This window comes from Suncus etruscus, chromosome 9 (genome assembly GCF_024139225.1).
Source record: "Suncus etruscus isolate mSunEtr1 chromosome 9, mSunEtr1.pri.cur, whole genome shotgun sequence".
NCBI classification, from domain to species: Eukaryota; Metazoa; Chordata; class Mammalia; order Eulipotyphla; family Soricidae; genus Suncus; species Suncus etruscus.
In genome coordinates this window covers 22,798,089-22,813,686 of record NC_064856.1, presented here as the reverse complement: position 1 = coordinate 22,813,686, position 15,598 = coordinate 22,798,089, and the positions used below count along the sequence as shown (strand labels likewise).

General features: G+C 39.9%; 1 non-coding gene across 1 annotated transcript; it reads left to right on the top strand.

The window, feature by feature from the left end:
* Positions 1-892: 892 nt before the first annotated feature.
* LOC126019752 (U6 spliceosomal RNA) lies at positions 893-999 on the top strand. The gene has a single exon (XR_007499376.1). It is a non-coding gene; the product is annotated as a U6 spliceosomal RNA (small nuclear RNA).
* Positions 1,000-15,598: the final 14,599 nt, after the last annotated feature.

Sequence of the window (15,598 nt, the reverse complement as noted above, 5' to 3'; positions counted from 1 at the left end):
AAATAAATCAAAAAGAGAAAGACAAATACTGGATAATGCCTTTCTCTGCAATATAAGCAAATAAAATTGATGAACAGACAAAATAAAATAAAAATAAGTGAATGAATCTTGTCAGCAAACTAAGAATGCCGGAGGGGAAGAGAGAAAGGGATGGAGTGGGGAAAAGCATAGAATTTTTTAAGGAACTATTGGTACCAATTTTTTTTCCTTTTTAAAGGATAAAAGATGAATCGTTGACTTTTACACTGGTTCTAAACCAACATTCATCATTTGCTATTGTGATCATAGATTTTTCACTAAATATTATAGATGAATCAGGAAATTTCATTTAGAAGAAGCTAAGTTTCAATACTTCCCACAAAGCAAAACACTTGTTTCCTTTTGCTTTTATTTAGAGACAGACCGTTTGAAGAATGGGGACTATCAAACTTGGATTTTGGAGAAAAATTTTGTAAGGAACCTATTTTTCAATTTTTTCACAACTTTGATTTTTGGCCACCTCAAAGAAAATCAAACTAGTTATTATAAAAGATATTGAAATGTAAAATAAGAAATATTAATACTTAAGGGAAAGATATTGCCCCAATCAAAACACTGATGAATATATAATATATATTAAATATATGTCTGGGGGCCACAAACCCCCACATGATGTTTATTGGTAGGTACTCATTGTCACCTAAAGGACCTAATGTCCTTGTCCAGTTTGAATATGTACCAGAAATGTCTGGATTCTGAGCTCAGAATTCCCTGGAAGTTTAATTTATTCCAACATAGATTGCTAGGTTAGAAAACAGAAAGTTGGGGGTGTGGGGAGAAAGAACACAGAAAGTCTGAGGTTGGTCCAGACATCATACTTAGGAAATTAAAATCTTTAAGAATCTCTAGGCTTGTGCTCGCTTCGGCAGCACATATACTAAAATTGGAACGATACGGAGAAGATTAGCATGGCCCCTGAGCAAGGATGACACGCAAATTCGTGAAGCATTCTATATTTAAGAGAGAGAGAGAGAGAGAGAGAGAGAGAGAGAGAGAGAGAGAGAGAGAGAGAGAGAGAGAGAGAGAGAGAATCTCTAGGCTCAATTCCTACTTGAGGCAGATGTTAGAAATGACACTTGGGGGCCTGAGCACATAAGTAGGGCATTTGCCTTGCAAGCGGCCAACCACGACAGACCTCGGTTAGATTCCAGCAACCCATATGGTTCTCAGAGCCTGCCAGGGGCGATTTCTAAGCTCAGAGCCAGGAGTAACCCCTGAGTGCTACTGGATGTGATCCAAAAACAAAAACAAAAACAAAAAATAAATGACACTTGATCAATTCAAGTAAAGCAAAGGGCTTTAATTGTGTCTAGAAAGAGGCCAGGATAGGTTCTCAAGTTTCTTAGCCACCAGAGATCTATCTGAAATCAAAAAGGGAAGAGTTCAAATTCTGATTCTAACTATCCTTGTACAACTATCTCCACCTCTAAATTATCCTTTCCTCCACCTTTCTGTGGGGTTCTTTCATTTTTTTTAACTTTCTCCCATTGCCCCTCTTCTCATCAAAAAGTCTACCAGAAAATCTCATAATGGGGAGTGAAAGAACTTCAGTTCTAATCCCAGTGTCTTGACAAGTTCAAAGAGGCAAACATCACTTAACGTGACAAGCAAACCATAACTGCAATGCAAAAACAGTGTTAGGCAAGTAAGGAGATAATATGCTCAGACCACACTGAGCAAATAACAGCCCTTTGTGAATCGGCATTAGCATAATTACTGAACATCGGTAATTGCTGAAATTATGTTCACTAGGCTCGTTTATAATTCTGAGAGTCTTCTTCCATGCATTCTCCCAGCAGGGAGCTGAAGGTAGCTCACCAGCTGGCATTTGACACTCATGAAAAGCGCTCACTATCTCCCTTAGGGCATCCCAAACATGGATATCCATTGGACGGACTGTCAGCATCAGACAAGCCCCAAGTCCTGCCTGACACTTTCTGCCTCCCCACTTTTATTCCTGATGTATTTTTCCATAATTTTCTCTGTGAAACATGGTCAGACAGCAAAAATGCAGAAGAAAGCATTTTGATTATGACACAGGGAAAGTGCAGCAGAAACTGGACCCCTAGGCAACACACAGTCTGATAAAACAATGGTTTCTCATTTTAAAAGTTAGGAGCTGAGAGGTAATAGAAGTTCTTGATCATCACAGGTGTGGTCCAGTGGTGCCTGAACACTGCCAGGGTAGCACTACAAGGCCCCAAAAGAACCACATTCTTGAGCCCTCACATTAAACCATTCAGTTTGGTTGCTCAAAAATTGCCAGAAATGCCCCTCCAGGTCCTGTAATCATGATTTAGGAGCTACTTCCCAAAGTAATTGACTGATGAGTCTGGGGGGCGTGCAGCTTAATAGTAGAGAATCTGCTTTTTTCTTGTGTGAGGCCTTAACTTCCATCTCCAGTACTACACTCTATTGCTGAAGGTGATCTCCAGGTCTTCTCATCTGAACCTTGGCATAGCATAAGTGTTCCAACTCTAAAAACCATAAAAGTAGCATTAAAATGGAAGGGAAGGGTAAGGAAATATAAATAAATGATAAGGCAAATGCTAATGATGGGCTATCTTTACCCTGTGGTTGTAGAAGCATATATTCTGTCAAATGAACAGTGCTTTGTTCCACAATGAAAAGGAAATTAGATTTATAACATTAAATTGCTATTTAAATAGATAGTTCAAGTGAGCAAAATATTTCTGAACAATTTGGGGGTTAAAAGGAAAAGTCTATAGCAGAAAAGCTGCTATAGTCTGTGCAGAAGAGGATACCCCAATTCCTGTGCTATCAGAAGGCTGGGAGGTAAAGTGGCTGCAATAGCAATTTCCAGAGTGTTACAAAGGAGAAAAAACTCTTCTTAAATCTAGCACCACATGTTCCAGATGGAGCCATACAAGCTTGCAGAGAGGTTCAAATTAGAAAGAACAACCTTTGAATGTAGTTTTCCTTATTGTTGTGGGAACTATACCCAGTATTGTTCAAGGGAAATGAAGTGCCAGGTGACTGAACCCAAGATTTCACATATGCAAGGCACTTGTTCTGCCACCTAAACCACATCCCCAGCTCCCATCTGGGCATATTAACACAAACGTCAAGAAAATGTAAGTTGGTATAGCCCTTAGAAAATAGCATGGAGTTTCCTTTAGCATAAATAAATAAGATTTCTTTAGAATAAAATGGAAACACCGCACAATGCTGCAATGCCACCATTAGGCATTTATCCAAAGCATATGGGAACACTCACTCCAAAGGATATTTGTACCCCAGGTTCAGAGCAGCATTACTCACACTAGCCAAAATAGGCAATCAATCTAAATGCCCATCCACAGATGATGTGATAAAGAAGCTGTGATCTATGCATTCAAAACTATACTACTCTACTGTTTAAAAGAGGAAATTGTGTCATTGAGGCAAAATCGATGGATCTTGAGGTGAGATGCTGAGTAAAATAAATAAGTGAAAAATTATCAGTGGATGGTTTCACTCGTTTAACTCATATGTGGAATACAAATAACTAAAGCAATCAAAGTGGCAAAAACCAACCAAACTCACTCTTAAATTCAGTAAAATGTATGGTAGCTGCTAAAGGTAAAGTGGGGTATGGGAGAAACAGGGCAGGTAGGGAGGAGGTCTTAGTGTAGGACAGCAACTTGAAACATCATGGCACAAGTGGCAATGGGCATGCATGTCCATGTGTGATGGTACATGCCTGTAATGCTATAATTTTTTTAACAAATGATAAATATTTTAAAAGTATGTGTTACTCAGAAGGGAGATACAGACTAATAAACCATTTATATGGCCCCACATATCCCTTGCACCAGGATGCAGATGGTGGGACACACAGCATACCTTTTAGATGTGGACAGGGTGCCTCATTAGCTTAAGACTGAGGGCCTCTGCCTGGTTTCTGGAAACTGAGAACAACGTATCACTCCCTCAGGCAGAAAAACTGTGTCTTCTCCTCTCATTTCCCTATACTCCCATCCCATCAGGACTGAAGCCACCTAAACACTTTCTGGTCTGTATGTATTATGTATGTATGTATGTATGTATGTATGTATGTATGTGTATCTGCTCCTATCTCCCCAAAGACTAGAACAGCTGAGATGATGGCCTGAATAAATAAGTCAGTCAACCCTGACACTTCTACCTTCGAAAAACATCTTACATCTGTCATCTTTTGTCCATTGCCACTGAAGTCTATCCTCCCAGCCTGAACCATTGTTCTCCGAAGTCCTGTCTTGTGTCCTCTCTGAATCACACACCTTGCAGAAGCCAGAGTCACCAATACTTATGCCAGGTGCAAACTTAACTAAAATAGTACAAATTCTTCCCAGTGTGCAAGCACTGGGGTCAGAATCCCCCTTATGAAGTCTCTTCTAAGCATCTCTCTCTCTCTCTTTCTCTCTCTCTCTCTGTTTCTGCAATAATTCAACCTCTGGATGGACAAACCAGCATTCTCTAGACTTTCCAAAAACTGTTTTCTTGTCATTCTTTGAGTCAGGTCCCTCTGAGAATTCTGCCAAATGTCTCTCTTGATGCTGAACCTTTCTCTGTCCCAATACATTTGCATTTAGCATCTACTATAACAGAATGACCTTTTCCTGGGTATCATAAAATGTCTAGTCCACATACCAGACATTTCTAGACTCACAAATGGTTTTGTAACTAGAAACATATAACAAGCTGTGTGTCAATCATTGTGATTTTTTTATCCCCAGTTTACAGATGAAACCAAGATTCAGATGACTAAAAATTATGGTACTAATGAGAAGCAGAACTGCATTTCAAACCAGGAATCTGAACTGCCCCTCTCTAATCTTTACACACATCTGGGACCCCAGGGGCCTTGGGTAGGTTTTAATTACTTCAACTGGCCTTATTTATAACTTTCAATGTCCAGGAATGTGACATATAAATAACAGGTGGTTGTTAATGTTTATTGTAAGCACATGATCTTTTCCACCTTTTATAAGTAGTTCACACATTTTATGCTTTATCCCAGCCTCACTACCGACATCCCATCAGTCTAAAATGTAAGGGAGACTGCTAAGGCACAGAGAAGTTATATCTTTCTCAAGGTCACAAAGAAATTAAATATTGGGTCCAGGTTCCACATATTTAGCCTCCATGCCCTGCCACCTCCCTTTCAGAGAAGTCCCCTGTTAATATTTGTGAGTTGCCTGGTGACATTACAGACTGCCAAAGTCAGGCCCTGGTGAGATCAAACATTGACACCATCCATAAAATATCTGTCTTGGAATGACAGTTGGCAGTTGATAAGGTTTGACACTTTGAAATCAACCCTATTGATTCTTTCTGCTGAATAAAGGACAAGGGTTTGATGGAGAAACTGATATGCTACGTGCTAAGGATAGCAGGGAAGTGAGAAGGACCAGAAGGTGGCAGCAGGGGCAGGTGATTGCAGGTCCCACTCAGAATTGTCCTGGACCCTCGTGGATAAATGACACCAGTACCATCTTGATGTCATGTTCTGTGTGTGTCCTGGCAGACCATGAATTTATAAATATTCATGGGGTCAGCACATCAAATTTTATTTTAACAAATACATTTAGGATGGGTTTAATAAGTTCACCTAAGCCATTTTCACATCTTAGTGAATACCTACAAGAAAGGAACAAATGGTATGTTTCTCAGTTCTATGGGGGTGAGGAACACTGAAACAGAGGCAGAGACTCTTGTTCCTTTGGCAAACCTCACTGATGTGTGCTAATGTTGCCAGCCCATACTCACCCAGCACTAGATGCATAGCAATGCTTTCTTTCCTTTCTTGTTGTATATCCCCACAGTGACACTTCAAGGCTGTATACCCACTGGGACATGTGGATGATTTGGGTTTAGGGAGAATCCTAGATCAGAGATAGGAACAGGAACCTCTAAGGAACAAAACTCATATGTATGTGTAAAGTCAGAATATCAGGAACTTTAATTTCTGTGTAAGAATGTGTCATCTGAGGCTGAGCCCCAGTCTTGCTGGGATGGGAACGTGACCTCATCCCACCCACCCACCCATGTACTCATACCCACACCCACCCCACCCTACCTCCAAACACACACACTAGCTGATTAACTGGGAGGAGGTGGAGTATAATAGCTCTCTTTCCATCTTTGCTATGCTGGTCCCCCAAGCGCTGCTCTTTGATCAACTGCTTCTTCATTTTTGCCCTAGTCTTGGGCCTCACATTTCAGCCACAATGCATCTGAGCCTGACTAACGGATGTTGATTCTCCAGATATACATGTTTATGCTCTGGTCTCCATTATTCATTACTATATCCGGGGCTTCTGGGATTAAATTGCATGTCCAGGGGAAAAGAAGCTTCAGACTAGTCAAGAATATAAAAACACAGCCTTGCATTTCACATATAGTGGCTCCTCCACTTGCCTTTGATTCTTCAGGATTCTAGTCTCCTCCTCTCAGAAGCTTTATTCTCCAGAGGCCTTCTCCCACTGAGTAACATTGGATGGCTGTCTCCGATTCTTAAACCCTGTCTAGAATTGCACCTCAGACAGATAGCTCTACAGTCCCCTGATAGTCCAGTGGGGACTCATGAAGGGTATATGAAGGGGGCTGCATGGGAGCTATGTGGCCAAGTATGGACAGAAAGACCTGGAGAATCTGCACTGAAACCATGACACCATGAAGAAACTAATACAACTGTCCAGATAGGGAGGTTAAATAGTCAAGACTGGACCATCTATACATTAGCAAAGACCTTGTTTCTGACTGAGAATTGCAGAAAGAATCTCAACAGAAATGTCTGCTTCACTCTCATACCCATTCGTTTTCTCTTCTCCTTTCCTCTCAGCAATTCCTATTCCTCTTTTGCGGGGGAGCCTGCAGCGTTATTCCTGCCACACATTCTACCACTCCAGCAAAGCATTAGTAAAAAGCCATCCATCCATCTGCTGACTCCACAGAAATTGGTGAGCATGAGATCCAGGAGGAGGATGAAGAGAGAGGGAGGGGACACTCTCCTGATTGCAATATTTTATTCTCAAGCACTTGCTACCATCATCAAATTTGCTAGCATGGCAAAATTTTAGCAAGTGAGTTGTGGAGAGAGGATAGGAAGCTCTGTCTCCCAAATGACCTGAGAGAACCTGTTGGAAGCTCTTGACTTAGGGGTGAGCTGGATGTCAGATTGACATGGACCAGAGGTGCTAGATGTAGAGGTCTGGGTCTCTGAGGCACAGTTTGGAGGATGGGTGGGGAAGCCATCAGGCCTAGCAAGTGGTTTCAGATTAATTTTATTTTAATCATTCTTTAAAGATAGCACACATGGTGGGGGATATGGGTTGCAGAAAGGGAACGGGGAAGGGGGGAGGACAAATTTGGTGGTGGGTATTCCCCTGATTCAATGTTAAAATGTACCTAAAATACTACTGTGAAAAATATGTAAGCCACTATGATCAAAATAAAAATTAAAAAAAAATAGATACATATATTTGAAAGGGGGAAGAGTCTGAACATGTGGCATTCTAATGTGCAATTTCTGTTATCCCTGTTCTAGCACCACTCTGGTCTAGAATTCTCTGCTTTGCTCTTCACTATTTTTTCTTTATTTAAATGGTTATAAAAATGTTCTTACTTGGGTTTCAGTCATAGAATATACACTGTTCACTTCTTTCATAGCATTCCTTTTTTCCTTTCCTCTCCTCCCTTCTTCCCCTACTCCTATAGCACCCCAACATTCCAGTCCACACAATTGTTTGTGCCTGAAACATATCAAACTTGTCTCAGTATCTTTAGCTTCTTCCCAAGGGCAGGACTGTGTACAAGTCCTAATAGATGTTTATGCTTGTGGCTACAGAGGTCTTTGACACCAAACTTCCTCCTCAGGCTCTTTCAGCTGATCCAGTCTGCACATCTCTGAGAAGGGCAATGCCAGCACTCCTTGTCCATGACCCCCTTCAGGGCCATGTCTCCATCTGTTTTGTATCCTGATTCACTCTACAGCTTTGCCTGAGTGCCCAGTCTTGAGTCTTCACACTATCCTTCCAATGATTTTTCCTCAAACAGCTGGCCAGCACCTGTTTCCACCATTCCAGGACCTCGAGACTCCCCTACACATTCACCAATGGGTATATAAGTACCATGCAAGCTCCCAAGACACCTCACATGCTTTACAGATAAGCCATATTTCTGTGTGTATATTATATATATATCATTTTCACATATACATGAATTATAATACCATACATATATGCATACAATATACCCACAAATACTAGTAGTGTTTCTATATAACACTGCATACTCCAAAGAAACAGAACACTGTGTATATATACATGTATGTATATGCCAAGTGCATAGTCACACAAACCAGTCAACCATAGTTGTACACAAAATATATACCATTTCTGTGTATCTGTATATATGCACTTCTTACATTCATGCTACACATGTGTGAACATTATTTATACATTCATGCCTGCACACACATACACAAATGCAGTACATGAATGGGGCTGAAATTCTTCAGACAGACCAGCTCTGATTAAGCCTAAGCAAATATGATGGTTTACATGGAAGGCCTCTAGAAACCTATTTGTTATGAATTTGTTAATAGCTTATTGAAGCATAAGTTTCATTTATTTAATATGTTTATGCACATATAAATACAGGTGTTCTCTTGAAGTATGTACAATAATGTGAGTCAACAGTAAATCAATAAAATTTTTATTTAAAACTAGAATTACAACATGATAATCTGCTATACACATACAACATGATAGGATACCCACAATCAAGTAAGTTAACCCATCCACCACCCAATTCCATTCTCTTTATTATTGTTATTTTTGGTGAAAATACTTAAGATCTGCTCACTAAGAAAATTGCAAGGATGTAATCTAGTGTTATATAAGTCATTATATAATATTACATGCTCATAGTTTATTCTTGAAACTGAAAGCTTATACTCTTTTTGCTTATTTTATTTAGGGACCAGATTTTTATTTAGTGGTTGGGGACAAGAAAGGGAAATCACTCCCACCAGTATTCTGGAATCATAGGGAGAGAGGTCTCCTGCATAAAAGCATGCACTTCAGTCTATCTCCAAGCCCCAAGTTACAAGTAACTCTCATCTCTCCATTCACCCACACCCTAACAACTACCATTCCACTCTGTTTCTATAATTTTGATTTTTGGTTTTAAGGTTTTTTATGAAATTATTCTATATTATTCTCTTTCTCTGTTTAGTTTATTTCACAAGCATAATAAATGTTGTTATAAATGACAGAGTTGCCTTCTCTTACATCTAAGTAATATTCCATTGTGTATATGTATATCCATTCATTCAACAATAGACACTTAGAATGTTTCATATCTTAGCTTTTATGAATAATACTTTGATAAACATGGTAGGGGAAGTGCAGACATCTTTTTAAGGTGTGTTTATGTTTCTCTGGGATATTGGTCCAGAAGTGAGATTGATGCGTTATATAGTAGTTCTATTTCTAAACTTTTGAGGAATATCCATATTGTTTTCCACAATGGCTGCACCAATTTAAGAACCCACCAAACGTGTTGAAGGGTTCTCTTTTCTCCACATAGCCAACACTAGACATTTCTTGTCTCTATTATAATAAACTACCCTAACATATATAGGTTGGCAACTTAATGTGACTTTGGCTTAAATTTTTCTGGTGTTTGGTAATATCAAGCATATTATTATGTAGTTGGCCAGTTGAATGTCCCTTTTGTAAAACATATTTTCAGATCCTTTGCCCTTTTTTAATTGGGTTATTTAGTTAGTTGTTAGTTGTTGTTTGGTGTGGAGTTATAATGGTTCCTTATATATCACTTAACAGATAAGTATTGGGGGCTTTTGAGATTGTTTTTGGGAGGAGTCACAACCAGTAGTGCTTAGGAATTACTCCTGGATTTGTGCTTATGAATCACTTCTGGAAATGTTCATGGGACCATATATGGTGTCAAACATAAAATCTAAGGTTAACCTTACGCAAGACAAGTGCCTGTGACATCTGGTCCCAGATACATGTTTTGATAATATTCTCCCACATTCATAGATTTCCCTTTCATTTGTTAATAGCTTACTTGGATGTCAGAACCTTCCTAGTTTAATGTTGTCCAACTTGATTAATCATTTTCTGCAGGGTCCAGAAGCCCCCCAGGGGGGCCCGGCCAGCAGGAATTTGCTGGGAAGGCTTCTCAGACGACCGCACTTCTATTTTGCTGAGTAGAAGCACAACCACACTGTAAGAAATTTAAGAGAGGTTAATAATAAATGGCCTAAGGCAATATCTCACTGTTCAAAGGCGACTTTATTGGGCTACAGCTTCTTCTTTTATAGTGAAGGAGAAGGGGGCAGTACAAAGGTGCTGTCAATCATACTTTTGGCGCGAAGTGGACAGTGGGTTAGGGGGCTGGATGACCTTCAAGCTATGCTGAACGTGCTGTTTCAATGGAAACTTTTAGTGTCCTTCTAGCTGCATTCCTAATTGCTTGACTATCAGGAAATGGTGCAAGATGTGCTTGTCTCAGTGATCTTGAACAGACAATGTAGCATATACTTATTGAAAACAGCCTAATTCACTCCGGAATGTGGTCTTAAGGAATGGGGCCTAGTTTCTGATAACTGTACCAGGCAGTTTTTACTCTCCTCCGGGCTTAGAGCTAAATTATGTCCTGCAGCTGCACATTCTTTTCTCTTAGCTCAAAAATTTGCAGCAAGACTGCATATTGCTTTTAGGTGAAAGGCTGGGCTATGGCAGAAAGAACCGCAAAATGTCCTCAAACAAGTCAGTTCCCAACATCTCCCCCTTTCTCTTCTAATAAAAGAAGGAAAGTCGTGAGCGGGTGGAAGAACCGTGTCTTAGGCATACAAGGTTTGACCAGGTCGGACACGGCCAAAGCCACATTTAAAAGGTGGCTACAAGCGCCGTGGGTGCGCGCAGAGATCCGAATTATGCGTTGTAGCCTTTTTGGGCCGTGCCCTAACTGGGACCTTGCTAATCCCGTCGTAGGTGTCTCCACAGCCGAGAGCACAAGTGCCGGAGCGAGCTCCGTCTGTTAGCTATGCGCTCTATCTCCTGGAAACTTAGTGGCTGGAAAGGCGGCTTGGTGACTAAAGCCAAGTTTTCACAGGAGTCACGCGGGGTTAGACGCTGGTAGTTAACCTGAATAGAGGTTTTTGCCTTTTCATCTACCTGGTTTTTAATAAAGGCAGTAATTTTGCGGAAAATCCATGGGCCAAGAGAAAAGAGCAGCATGAGGCTAATAAGAGGGCCCACAACGGTGGACAAGATTGTGTGGAACCAAGGGGAAGAGAAAAACCAATCCTGGTACCAACCTTGTTCTTCATCAAAATGTTTTTCAAAATCTTTTATACCATCACCAATATGTTGAACGCTATCTCTAACTAAACCTGTTTTGTCTTTAAAAATACAACATTGTTCCTTAAGGGCTACACAGACTCCCCCTTTCTTCAAAAAAAAAGGAAACCAAATTAAAGCATGGTGGTTTTGCTGCACTATCTTTGCTAGGGATTTAACAATGTGCTTTAAGTGTTGTAAACTTAGTTTAAGTTTGTAAACATTATTAACAATAGTTATACTTAAGGCATTGACAGATTTTAGAGTATGAATTAATGAATAAATTATTGTGCCAGCACCAATAATACCCAGGCCCATTAATAAGGCAAGGGTAAGAGCAGTAACTGGCTATTTCCTGCGGAGGGAGAGAGACACAGAGTTATTTTTAAGGGGTAATAAATTAGTTTCAGGTGTAACAGTTAATTTAGGCATTAAAACAACTAAAACACAGTAGTTCTAGGACTGAAAAAACAAATGTGAAACAATGTGGGGAGATAAACCAGTAAAACAGGCAAGAAACGTTAAATTGGGGGCAATCATGAACTGAAAGGAGGAATTAATGACAAGAATTTGATTACAATTTTCAATAGGGGGAATTGTATTGGGTACCAAAAGGCAAAGTTCAAGTTTCACCACCTGTTTGAAGGTGATGCTGAAGTGAGGCTTGGGGCTGGATCGCAGAGCGAAGGGGTTAGAGACAGGCAGGAGGTTGCCAAAGCAGGCAGGGTCGGTGATGGTGGAGGCGTTGACCAGCTGTAGGATGAGGTTTGAGGTGGGTGAATAGCAGGTACCGAAGGCGTCTGGGCGGAGGCGTTGATCATGACAAGGATGAGCTGAGAAGAGGAGGGGTGTCCGGAGGACAGCATGGGCTGGAAGGGTGAGGAAGCAGGCAGAGTCCTGAAGAGCTCAGGGCATGGGAGAGGTTGAGCTGACATAGCCAGTGTGTTCTGGGGAATGGGTGAATGGGCCAGGTTGTGGCAAAAATTGATTGGGGGTGGCTCACTTTTCCTCAGCACCCATGGCGAGGGCACAAAGGGCTACTTCCAGGATGGGTCAGGGGATGAGTGGGAGGGGGTTGGCTATGTATCTGGCACCATAAAAGGGGAAGGGAAGGAACCAGAGGTGTTGTCATCGTCTTGCAAGGGAGAGTCAAGTCGAGCAAACAAATTAATGAAGCCTTGGTGCGAAGGGGGTGGTTGGAGGCAGCCAGGCAGAGTACCAAATTCAGCATTGTCAAAGGTGGAGTCAGTCAGAAACAGGTTCGCAGTAATGGCAGCTAGCAGGTGGGGTGGCAGGCTTTTTTGAAGTGAATGAGGACAGGACTGCAGGAAGCTGTAGGAGGTCTATAAGAAAACAACTTGGCAGGAGGTAAAATGATTATTTTTGAATGCCACAGGAATGCCTTCTGACTTTTGCCAGACTTTAGCACTTTTAAAAAATCTTATAATTAATGATAGCCAATTGTTCAAAAGCCTTTAAACTGAACTTAAATGATTTTTGTTAAACTTATAGTTATTATTTTAAAGCTAGATGCTTCTTTCTCTAGCCAAATTTGGCCTTATTCTATTGGCCTTAACTACACATAGCAGAAAAACTGGGGATTGCAAAGTCCAAAAATTCTCCAGGGAAAAATTATTCCTGATGGCCATTTGAGAAATTTTTGGGGTTTACCATCCCCTACCTTTTTTGCCATGCTGATAGAACAAAGCTAGCTGAGCACAGGATTTTTGGCAGGATTTCACAGTTTATAGATGACGAGACTAAGCCAGGTAAAAAAATTAATTGAAATTTTAAAAATGGATAAGGCTTTAAAAATTGTATTTATATGAAATGCAAAAATAACCAATAGACAGACAGAACAAACACGAAACACAACATTGTGGCCACTTTCACGCATAACACACACACATGAACAGACAAGAGGACTTATTCAAAATTTGCATTGGAAAAATTGACAAGCGCTTTTAAATATTTAGCCGGCATGTTTGTAAAAAAAAATTCTTTTAATGTAGCTGGAGTGGAACTGCTGAAAATAAATTTTAAGGTTTAGCTTTAACACAAAACATTTTTAAAACAATTTTAATTTGAAGTTTAAATCATGAAGGAAAATGTTAGCAGTTAAAAAATGAGCGCTGTAGAAGGAGTTTTTACTTTGAAGTATGATATCATTTGCTGTAAAGGAACAGGTTTGTTATAAATTGGTTTCACAGTAGAATAGTAAGACAGCTGTAATAAAGTGTTAAAATTTTTATGATTAAACACAAGAGTATGAACTATGATTATTAAAGGTATAAAAAACTGACTTTAAAAAACAACTGTTTTTACTTTGAAGACTTTAAGTGAATAATTTGTAAAAAATATTAGATACCAAATTAACAAAATGTTTAGACATTATAAAATATAGTTAAAGACATTTGATGCATTTACACACCTAGAGCTTAAGACCAAAATTATTTTTAATACTTGTTAATTTGCTTATAAAATTTAGTTACTTTTATAATACTAATTAACAATATTATTTTAAAAAGGGCTAACCACAACATGAACAGAGACAACTTAAGATTAAACTTGGAAAATGCAAAATTATTTGTACTTACCTTTGAGTTTAAAATTAAGCTTGAAATTAAGAAAAAAAATAAAGCTACTTAAGGTTTAAGTTTATGAACAATAATATATGAACAAATTTATTTAACTAGTTATTATATTGTTTTTGTTATTGAAATGGCTTTTATGCCACTATTTGAACTGCCTAACCACTTTTAAGGTTTAGATTATTTGGTTTAAGTTTTTCAAATGGCAATGCTATTTTGCTATATTTATATGCATTCAAAAGAGCTTAGGCTTAGCTTAGAGTTTTGGGATGTTTACACATTATTGTTAAGGAAAGCTGACCAACTTATTTTGCTCACTTGTATTATTTTAGTTTTTTAAAAAATTAACTTTTTAAACATGTGCAGTAATTTTAACAAAGGAGTTTTGCTTTTTTTTTTTTTTATGTTTTGCACTTAGGTAAACTTACAGTTTTAAAAACAGGTACAAAGTATTGCCACACATACGTGACCTTTGCATAGGTTAAAGAACTTTTTATGACATTTTGTAACACATTTAAGACTTTTTAATTTTACCAACTGTGGCCTTTATATTTAGAAAAACATTTCAACTTAGGCATCCCAACTCAGGAAAAAAGGAACATTTGTAGCACCAGAGAGACAATTATAAAAGCCTGAGGGAAGATAGGCATTTGTATAGTAAGGGATGGGAGGTTTTCGCCCTGCTCGCTGAATTTTGCTGAAGCGGCCGCATGGCCAGGAGGGGGGGGGGAGTAGCAAAAGTTTGTTGCCACGTGTGGAACCGGGTTTAAGCTGGGATTTGGAAAATGGGCGCTGTCCCTTTAAGGTGAAGCCAGCGATGAGCTCAGAGATTAGAATCTGTGCTTGCTTGCTGGAAGGAAAGATTTTACTGCGGAGAAAAAGTTAACTTTGCAAGAGTTCAGCTTTTCAGCGGGGGAGACAGCGCCGCCCCCAATAGATTTCAAGCAGGAGAGCGTGTAAGGGGCTGGGGTCACACGGCTTGAAACAGCTGTGTGGCTTTTTTAATTAAAGGCTTTGTATTGTTGCAATTGCTGGCTAAGGAGGGGAGGGTGGTGAGGGGAGTAAAGGTTTTGGTGGAACAGGGACGGAGCTGAGACTAGGGAAGTGAAGGGCTGTTTAGGATTTTGCACAGAGGGTGCAGCAGCAGAAGTAAAGATGAAGGGTCAGAAGAGGAAGGAAACTGAGAGACAGAGTCAGAGCGAGAGGGAGCCCAGGAACACTAGATTTCTGGCAAACATCATGAACAAATATTAAAAAAATTACAAATATCTTTTTTGGTAACCTCTATATGTCTGGCTTTCAACTCAGACTGTATATATTTAATGAATTTAAGTTCAGTACTCAAAGAATTACCCATGGTAGCGTATCCTATGGGTTAAGCCCCAAAAGCCAATCAGGGGCGGCGATCGGAACGACTGGAAAAACTGCAGTTTAAATATTTGATTAAGGCTAACTCGTTTCAACGCTTACCCTGATGAGGTAATTTCCGCCGACCTGTAGTCGTTCGGAGTGTGGCGGTGATCTTCGAGCCCAGCGTTGGGCGCCAAAATGCAGGGTCCAGAAGCCCCCCAGGGGGGCCCGGCCAGCAGGAATTTGCTGGGAAGGCTTCTC